A 9,109-nucleotide genomic window follows, 5' to 3' on the forward strand; every position below is an offset into this window, starting at 1 on the left:
CCCCCCCCCCAAAATTAAAAATGTTTTCTAATTTTGTTTCTCAAATGTTACAAGGTAAATTCATTAATTTAAAACTCTGTTGATCGTATTCCCCTCTTGAGCTATCTTCTAGTTTCTGCATTCCCTTTCTCAGTAAAACTTAAAAGATGTCTCTTGATTTGGCTTTGACTACTTACCCTCACTCCGATCTTTTCTCATCATTCCACAGGGACTATTCTTGTCTGTGTCATCCAGTGACCTTCATGTTGCCAAGCTGAGGGCCACGGCTTTGTTTTGGTCTTATTCTCTCAGCAGCATGTGATGAGGCTGATCTCCCTTTGACACTCTGCTTTCCTGGGTCTCTTCATACCACCCTTGACTCCCTTCAAGTCTCCTTCTCTCGGGACTTCCCTGTGGTCCAGGGGCTAGGACTCTGCTCCCAGTGCAGGAGCTCTGGGTTTGATCCCTGGTCAGGGAACTAGACCCCAAGTGCTGCAATTAAGAGTTCCCATGCCTCTACAGAGATCTAAGATCCCACGTGCCACAGCTGAGACCCAGTGCAGCCAGATAAGTAAACACTTTTAAAAACCAAACTCTTGAAAAGAAAATCTCTGTCTGTCTTCAACCTCTAAATGATAATGTGCCTCATGTTCTGAAATGGCCTCTTCTCTATTTATTCACCCTCTGTAGATGTCCTGTTTTAATCTGATGGCTTGCCATAACATCCATTGGTTAATGACCCTCAAATCTGTAGCTTCATCCTCAGACTTTCTCTGGAACTCTAGATTCCTATCCAGAGAGATGTCTAGGCAATGTTGCAAATTTAATGTGACCAAAAGAGAACTCTGGATGTAGTCTAAACCTGTTCTTTCAGTCTTCCCCATCTCAGTAAGTGCTGCTAGTATTCCTTCTAGGTACTCATGCCAATTATCTAGGCCTTACTTTTTTTTTAATTGAGAAAATAATTTATTTAATTGTAAATCAGGAATTTTAATTTTTTAACATTATTAATAAGATTTTTGAGTTTGTCCATTTGTATTTTCAATTTAAGTGAACTTAAAGATCCCTTCAAAAGGAAACATCATTCCTTTTCTCTGATCTTTGAAGGTATGTCATTTCTTTGCTTTCAGACTTAAATTATGAACTTTCCCTACTCCAGAATGGATCCCAAAAAACTTGAATTATAGAGAGACAAGAGTCCTAACCGACCTTTGATTGCCTTTTTTTTTTTTTTTTTTACAAGCCCACTGCTTCATGATTTTTGTTGGTTTTCTTTTGTTTTACTGGGTTGTGAAAAATTTTGGCAAGAACCGAAGAGTAGGAGGCACAGTGAAACAGCAGAGAAAATGTAGGTTTCATTTTATCAAAGAAGCTGACAGTGCTGAGCATCAAGCCAGTGCAGTGGCTCTTCAAGTCAACTGCTTGAAAATGGAAAGCAATATCGTAAACTGGAACACAAGCAAAATATAAACGTGCCTGCATATGTAAATGTTGCCTCCTAACCTCCTTTACATCGACTTGCTTAGCTTTAAAGAATATATAAGATTTCATAGCTTCTTTTAGAGAAAGGAACTGAATGATAAGATCTTCAGTTACAAGGACTGGATCTCCCATTGCCATCCCCTCTACTTTTGATATAAAATCAATTACCCATTTTATTAAACACGTCTGGTTGTTATACGTCAGTAGTGCAAGGGGAAATGAGAGGTTCCTTGATGTTAGCCCTCCAACTTGGGGCTTGATGGACTGAGGGTTGGAGCCGTGGTAGCAAAACTCACTGATGACTGACTGTCATGAAGTCCAGGTCCAGGAAATGTAACCCCTTGCAGGCCTCCTCAGTCCCCTGCAGGTCTTGGTCTGCTGTGACACCATCCACTTCTGGCCTAGGATCTGAAGACTCAAGTTCCAGAGTCTGGCATACTGAATATGATTTGGCCAAAACAAGAAGCCTCTTCTAAGACAACACTGCTCTGGCTGTCATAATGGTTTAGGAGACTGGAGACCACCCACACTGCCTCCCATTCAGCGCCTGGATCCATGCCATATTTATATGCCAACCGCATGCCCTGTGCCCCTTAGAGGAGGCACTGACAGTGATCAGCTCCCTGTCTTTCTACCCTCTCTTTGCTTATTTCATGCCAACTTAGAACAACTCATCGCCGACTTACTTTGAGGCTTTGTTCTCACTTCATGCAGAGCACCCACTGGCTCATTCAGATTGCCTGTGACTCCCAACATCTCTACCACATCCACTGGGAATCTTGACTAGTCTTGGCACAGAAGCCAAACAACGTCCTGATAAGGAAAGGACGTTGACTAAACCATTTGAGGATCACCAAGGTAGACTGGGGCCTACTAAGAGTTCTCCTGCTGCAAAAGCAACTCTGTGTAGCTTCAGACCCAGCAGAGATAGGAAGACACTGAAATCAAGAGGACAGCCCGTCACAATCGTATCTTGTTGCCAAACACTTCCCTTCGCATACTTCTCTCCAGTACGTCAGCTGGCACACATAGAGTGTTTCTGGCTTTTTCTCTGTCTATGGCAATTTTTTTTTTTTTTTGGTTCAACTGATGGTGTATCCTCTCCCTGCATTGAGTGTATCCTCTTCCCTGCCTCCCCAACCAAGAATAGATAAGAAATAACTGGGAATTTACATCTGATTACCACAGGTTCATTCTCTCATATTATAAGGCTCAAAGTTACAAGGAGAAATAATATGTACTTGCTGTGTTGGTCTTTTGTTAATATTTTTTTTAAGTTAAAATTAAGTGTTACTTTTCTGAGGAAGTAGCCAGAATAATACTCTCTCAAATTCAGAAATGTACTGGCACAAAGTCAAAGTTATTTCTAACCACATGATAGTCTTTTGTCTGCCAAGATAGCTTGACAAGCTTAATATCGGAAGGCAGGCCTATATGATAATCCCAGCAGTATGCCGGAGATAAGATTTTAGTGAGTTTCTTGAGAAGGAAATACTTGTTTAGATGGCTTTCATCACGCCTTTGGGTTTCTACGTCATTTTTCTTGTCCTTGTGGACTCCCTTGAAGCACTCCTGGGTGATGTTCAGGACCTGAGTGGGTGCTCCCCCTGAAATGGCCTCGGGGTAATAAAAATCCCCTCTGCGGAAGCGAATGTATGCTGCAGACTCCTTCCACCTCTCGTAGGTGAACTTATGGGGATCTGCCTTGTACCACCAGGCCTGAAGCTTTGCTCACCGACTCGCCCAGAGTCTCCACCCCAAACTCGTCGTGGAAGACGTGGTCCACCTCCATGGAGAAGAGGAAGTCAGCCTCATGCCAGATGTGGGCTACAACGTGCTCCCCAATGGTCTTCACGCGCATCGTGAGAATGCCCGGCCAACTCCTCTCAGGCTTGATCTCAAACACTTTGATGGAGCGCAGAGGACCCAGGTCTATCAAAAGCATCCTGGAGACATCATCCACCATGATGTAAAATATGACTCTGTGGCCAACCATGAAGTGCTTATTAGCAGATGTTAAGAACTCCTCCAAGTAATGCTCAATGTAACTTCCGACAGCAAAAACCGTCAGGCTGATGGTAATTTTCTATTTGGCATTAATAATCATCCCAGATGGCTCTGTTGTAAGTGCCTTCCCACACTACAGGCGCCTTCCATTCCGTCATGGTCACAACCTCAGGGCATCTAAGTGGGTTCAATCAGTCCGAGAGATGAAGCTTTCTTTCGTCTTCCTTTCTCTGTTCCTTTTCTTCTGTATCTTCCTCTTCTTCGTGGTAACCATTGTTAAGCCATCTCGGAAACCACCAACCCTTCTGAATGCTGCTGCCACCAACTTCGGGGTTTTTTGACAGGTTTATCCAGAACAGAGAGCCTTCTGGGCTGTGGCTGTATTCCCCATACACAACATTGACAGCTGAGACAACCAGCATTGACAGAATCACTTTTCCTTTGACATTCATTCTTTACTCTGCATCGTCTGCTCCTCTCCTCCCAGAGTAAAAGGCAAAACCCACCAAGCTCTATTGAGCTCTGCTCTGCAGAAGGAGGCAGGGCTGGGAGGCAGGGAAGGTCCGGTGCTCCGACTCCGGATGCGCAGAAGCTGGGCGCGCTGGGGGCTGGCGGGCGCCTCCGAGGCTGCCTTGCCCGGGCCCCGCGGGGCGTGCTGGGGTGGGGCCGCCGGGCGTTCCACCCTCCCGGGCTGCAGGCAGCGGGCACTGGGCAGCTGGTAGCACGCTCCCAACTCTGCCCGGCCCGCAGCCCTAGGTCTTACTTTTGATTTCTTTCTTCTTCTACCATAATCATCCAATCCTTAAGCAATTTCAGTCTTCTAGCTCTATCTTCAAATACATTGCCTGGAAATGTACCCTTGCCTGGAAAATCCCATGGATGGAGGAGCCTGGTAGGCTGCAGTCCATGGGGTCGCTAAGAGTCGGACACGACTGAGCGACTTCACTTTCACTTTTCACTTTCATGCATTGGAGAAGGAAATGGCAACCCACTTCAGTGTTCTTGCCTGGAGAATCTCAGGGACTGGCGAGCCTGGTGGGCTGCCATCTGTGGGGTCGCACAGAGTCGGACAAGACTGAAGTGACTTAGCAGCAGCAGCAGCAGCTCTATCTTCAAAAACATTCCCAAATCTTATCACCTTCCTGCCATCTTCATTCAGTTTCAGTTCAGTTCAGTCGCTCAGTCGTGTCCAACTCTTTGCGACCCCATGAATTGCAGCACTCCAGGCCTCCCTGTCCATCACCAACTCCAGGAGTTTACTCAAAGTCATGTTCATCGAGTTGGTGATGCCATCTAGCCATCTCATCCTCTGTCGTCCCCTTCTCCTCCTGCCCCCAATCCCTCCCAGCATCAGTGTTTTCCAGTGAGTCAACTCTTCGCATGAGGTGGCCAAAGTACTGGAGTTTCCATCTTCATTATTAACACCCTAGACTGAAGCGCCTTAGCAGCAGCAGCAGCAGCAGTCCAAGCCACATCATCTCTTAACCTAGGCTTCCTGCAGTAATCTCCTAACTAGTAGCCCTGCTTCAAGTAGCCCGCTTGAAGCCCTGTATCTCTGCCACAAGACCCTACAGTACAAGGACCAGAGAAATCTTTGGAAAAGGTTAAGTGGTTTATGTCACATTCCCAACCATCCCTCCCCCTCCAGGTGGCCTCCCATTGCACTCAGAATGAAATCCTGACTCCTGGCGGTGACTGACTGAGCTGTGTGTGACCTGCCCTGTGGTCTGTTTCTTAGCCTTTACTCCTTGACCATGCACCCAGCCTCATTGTTCTATTTTGGCTCCTTGAACATGCCAAGTCCATTCTTGCTTTTTAGGCCTCTTTGTACTACTTATTCCTTCAGCCCAAAATGCTCTTCCAGTTTTTTTTTTTTTTTTTGCTAAACTGGGTCTTCATTAGGGCATGTGGGCTTAGTTGCCCCATGACATGTAGGATCCTAGGACCCCAACCAGGGACTGAATATGTATACCCTGCATTGGAAGGCAAATTCTTAACCACTGGACCACCAGGGAAGTCCCTGTTCTTCCTATCTTCATGTGCTTGACTTTTTCTTATTCTAATCTTATTTTAAATAGAGCGAGCCCAGAGAGGCCTTCTTTGACAACTCACTCTAAAATTGCTGTCTGGGGATTTCCTTTGTGGTCCAGTGGTTAAGACTCTGCGATTTCAATGCAGGGGGCACAATTTCAATATCTGGTCAGTGAATGAAGATCCCATATATCACATGCTGCAGCCAAATAAAATTGCTGTCTGTATACACTCTGTCCTTTCCTTTTATTTTTGTTCTCTACTGGCAGTTGCCACTATGTGATATTTTTCTTGTTTATCTATGTATATGTTCCTTTCCCCATTCATTCCTTGCTCTCTTTTCTGTTCAGCTAGGATGTGAAGGGTGTGGAGAATTTTGTCTGCCTGTTCATCACTGTAGCCTGGGCTCCTGGGTCAGTGACTTACACAGAGAATATGCTCACTAAAAATGTATGGAATGATGAATATGTTTTTCTCATCTATAGAATGCAGAGGGGAATACTTAGTTCTCAGAGTTGTTGAGGACTTGCATTATCAAATCTGATCATGCATCTAAAGTGAATGGTTCTGTGTCTAGCACCTTCTGCTTAGTAAATAGAAATGATGTTATTTTTAAAGTAGCTGGCTCACTATAGACATTCAGCAAAAATTACATCTCTGTTCTTGCAGTCTGGGTCCCGTGTAGTATTTTATATTGAAATAACCTGTACTCTGAACAAGGTAAAAAAATACTTCCCAATCAGCTTTTTTTTTTCCCCTAAAGAAAACATTTAAAACCTGCTGTTCAGTGATTAGTCAACATCAGTTAGTTTAGAACCATTGTTTATTAATGTCACTTCTCCTCCCCCTCCTCCAACACACATAGAGACACTGCATTATAATAAGGTTTGGCTTTCCCCTGGGAAATTATCATTTTCTTTCTTCTCTTTGGTAATATGATCTTTGCCAATTAACTCTCTTCAGGATCAAAGTGTTTTGGGGTTTGGTTTCCTCATCCTGGTGGTGTGGTTCTCTGAAAACTATTCCTAGCTTTTGCATGTTCTGATCAGTATTTCTTTTGCATTTATTTAACAACTATTTACTCAGGATCTCCTGAGTGCCAGGCAGTGGGGGTACAGACAGAAATTCATAGGCGCCTCTGTCCTTAAGGTCCAGTAGGGGAAGCAGGATCCCTGAACCAGTGAGGATAATGGAGTGTCTATGAAGGGAGTCTCATGGTACACGGTGGAAGTATAAAGGAGAGAGGGGCTAATTCCCACAGGGGCGGGTGGAGGGGTCCAGAGCTGTGTGATTGCTCACAGCAACAAGGAGAGAATGGCCTCTCCTTGTGAGTAGAGCCATGGAGAGATGAACCTGCCTCAGGGGCCACTCTCTGGGAGCTTGGCATGGCTGTGTGATCATCGTGGTGGTGGTGGTAACTCAAAGGTCATGAGAAACGAAGCCAAAGAGATGAGCGGGGACTGGGTTATGGGTGGCTCTGTGTGCCCTGCTAGGGAGTTTGAACTTTCCAACAATGACTTAATAAGATTTATAAGTACTTAAAAAAATTTTTTTTTAACTTTTTATTTTGTATTGGGGTAGAGCCAATTAACACTGTTGTGACAGTTTCGGGCTGACAATGAAGGGACTCAGACATACACATACACGTATCCATTCCCCCCCAAATTCCCCTCCCTTTGAGGCTGCCACATAGCATTACGCAGAGTTCCATGTATAAGCACCTGAGATTTACTGGGTGCCAGGCTCTCTTCTTCGTGCTTTGTTGTATTAAATCTTTTCATCTGTAAAATAACCCCATGAAATAGGTGCTGTTATTATCCCTATTTACAAATAAAGAAATGTGGGCACCGAGAGGAAAGGGAACTTGCCCACAGTCGCCCGACTCTTCGGGGCAGAGACAGGACTCAGACTCGGGCAGTCTGGCTCCTACGTTTACCTCCTTCACCAGGCCCGGTTCTTCCTCTCACAGTGAGCTTGTGTGGGCGGCCAGGATCTCCGAGGAGTTTGAAGGCTGGGAATGGCATGGTCAGATTAGTTCTTTGGAAATTAATATTGTAGTGGAGTAGTCACAGTGCATCTTGTCCACGAGTTCGTTTCCAGAAACTTCTAAGGCAAAGAATGCAATGTGACTTTTTGCCTTGATGTAGGCAGTATCTGAATGAGGTTGGCCATGTTCACAGTGGCACCTTACGTCTTCATCAGCCCAGCCCCGCCGCTTTCCCCCAGCCTTGTGACAGCGGACAGAGGCTTTGCTAGACACACATGGAGGAGATGAATAGTCAAGTTTGTCTCGAGGGGCCCTGTTGTTTGAAAAGCCCCAAAATGTCACACTCCTGCAGAAACTGAGCCCGTCCGTGAGGAAAGCAGACTTAGTCTCACCTCCCTGTCTGCAGGGCCCACATTCAACGGGCAGCGGAGCCCAGGCCTTGCTTGCATAGCGATCCCTGTTTCTCTTTCTGGAGGGATCCTTGCTGGTGAGGTTGTCAGTTCGGTGTCAAGGAGGTTAAATATGCTGGATCAAGCAACCAGTTGGATTGGATCCTTTCAAGCTTTTCCTGATTTGAAAACCTAATCCATTGTTATATCTATTATCTTTTCTTTTTTTAATTTAAAACATTTTTATTTAGGCTGTGCTGGGTCTTTGTTGTGGCTCATGGGAGCTTCTATAGTTAGTTGCAGTGTGAGGGGCTTCTCTCTAATAGCAGAGCACGGGCTCGCGAGCGCATGGGCTCAGTAGTTGTTGTTCACGGGCTTCGTTGTTCAGTAGTGTATGGTATCTTAGTTCCCCGACCAGGGATCGAACCTATGTCCCTTCACTGGAAACTGGATTCTTAACCACTGGGCCACCAGGGAAGCCCCCCATTATCTTTTCCAAATCTGAGAAAATTCCTTCTAATTTACAACAATGTCAGCTTTAGTAGCACAGCACTCTCCACGCTCCTGGCTTATGGCTATTGATACAGGCCTAAGAAGACTGAGCGCTGAAGAATTGATGCTTTTGAACCATGGTGCTAGAGAAGACTCTTCAGAGCCCCTTGGACAGCCAGGAGATCCAACCAGTCCATCCTAAAGGAAATCAGTCCTGGGTGTTCATTGGAAGGACTTGCCGGGGACCAGCCCCGGCTGATCCAGGGTATTCGAAGGAGAGACGGCATAGGCGAGGATCAGGATACAATAGCTTCAATTAGATATTAATTAAAGATATAAAGAGTAATAGAATAAGGATAGCTCAGTAGGAAAATTCAGTGGAGAAAAGAGGCTGAGTAGCTTGGTTTACGTGGGAGACCAATAAAACTTCAAGACAAGAAGTTTGCACCACTTACGTAGGCCGCAGGCGTCCTTCCGTTCTCCCGAAGGAGAGGAGACACTGAGGCCTCCCCGGTCGGATCTTAGAAGCCCAGGCATAATTAGTAAGCATGGTGGGTTCCGCGCTCCAGATGGAGACTCAACCAGAGTGAGAGAGAGAGCGACATGGGGAGACCAGTATTTCGAGAAACTGATCCCAATTCTTTATTTTCCAGAGTCTGTTTTTATACACTAAGATGTTATACAAAAGTCACGTGGGGACAGCAGTCCTGACTTTTATTAAAGTCAGGTGCTTCACACAAAT

At 45.4% G+C, this 9,109-nt stretch overlaps 1 protein-coding gene and 1 pseudogene across 2 annotated transcripts in view; one reads left to right on the forward strand and one right to left on the reverse strand.

Moving 5' to 3' along the window:
• Positions 1–4,330, reverse strand: part of LOC104998186 — a 21,391-nt pseudogene extending 17,061 nt beyond the window's left edge.
• Positions 1–9,109, forward strand: part of RAB30 (RAB30, member RAS oncogene family) — a 95,276-nt gene that overhangs the window by 50,749 nt on the left and 35,418 nt on the right. The window contains exon 1 of one of the 2 annotated variants that reach the window (XM_010853214.1): positions 3,480–3,539. The exons of the other annotated variant lie outside the window; for it this stretch is intronic. The gene's annotated coding sequence lies outside the window, so the exon portion shown is untranslated. Of the gene's footprint in view, positions 1–3,479; positions 3,540–9,109 lie in introns of those variants that run through there. 2 annotated transcript variants of the gene reach the window in all.

This window comes from Bison bison, unplaced genomic scaffold (genome assembly GCF_000754665.1).
Source record: "Bison bison bison isolate TAMUID 2011002044 unplaced genomic scaffold, Bison_UMD1.0 scf7180017864324, whole genome shotgun sequence".
NCBI classification, from domain to species: Eukaryota; Metazoa; Chordata; class Mammalia; order Artiodactyla; family Bovidae; genus Bison; species Bison bison.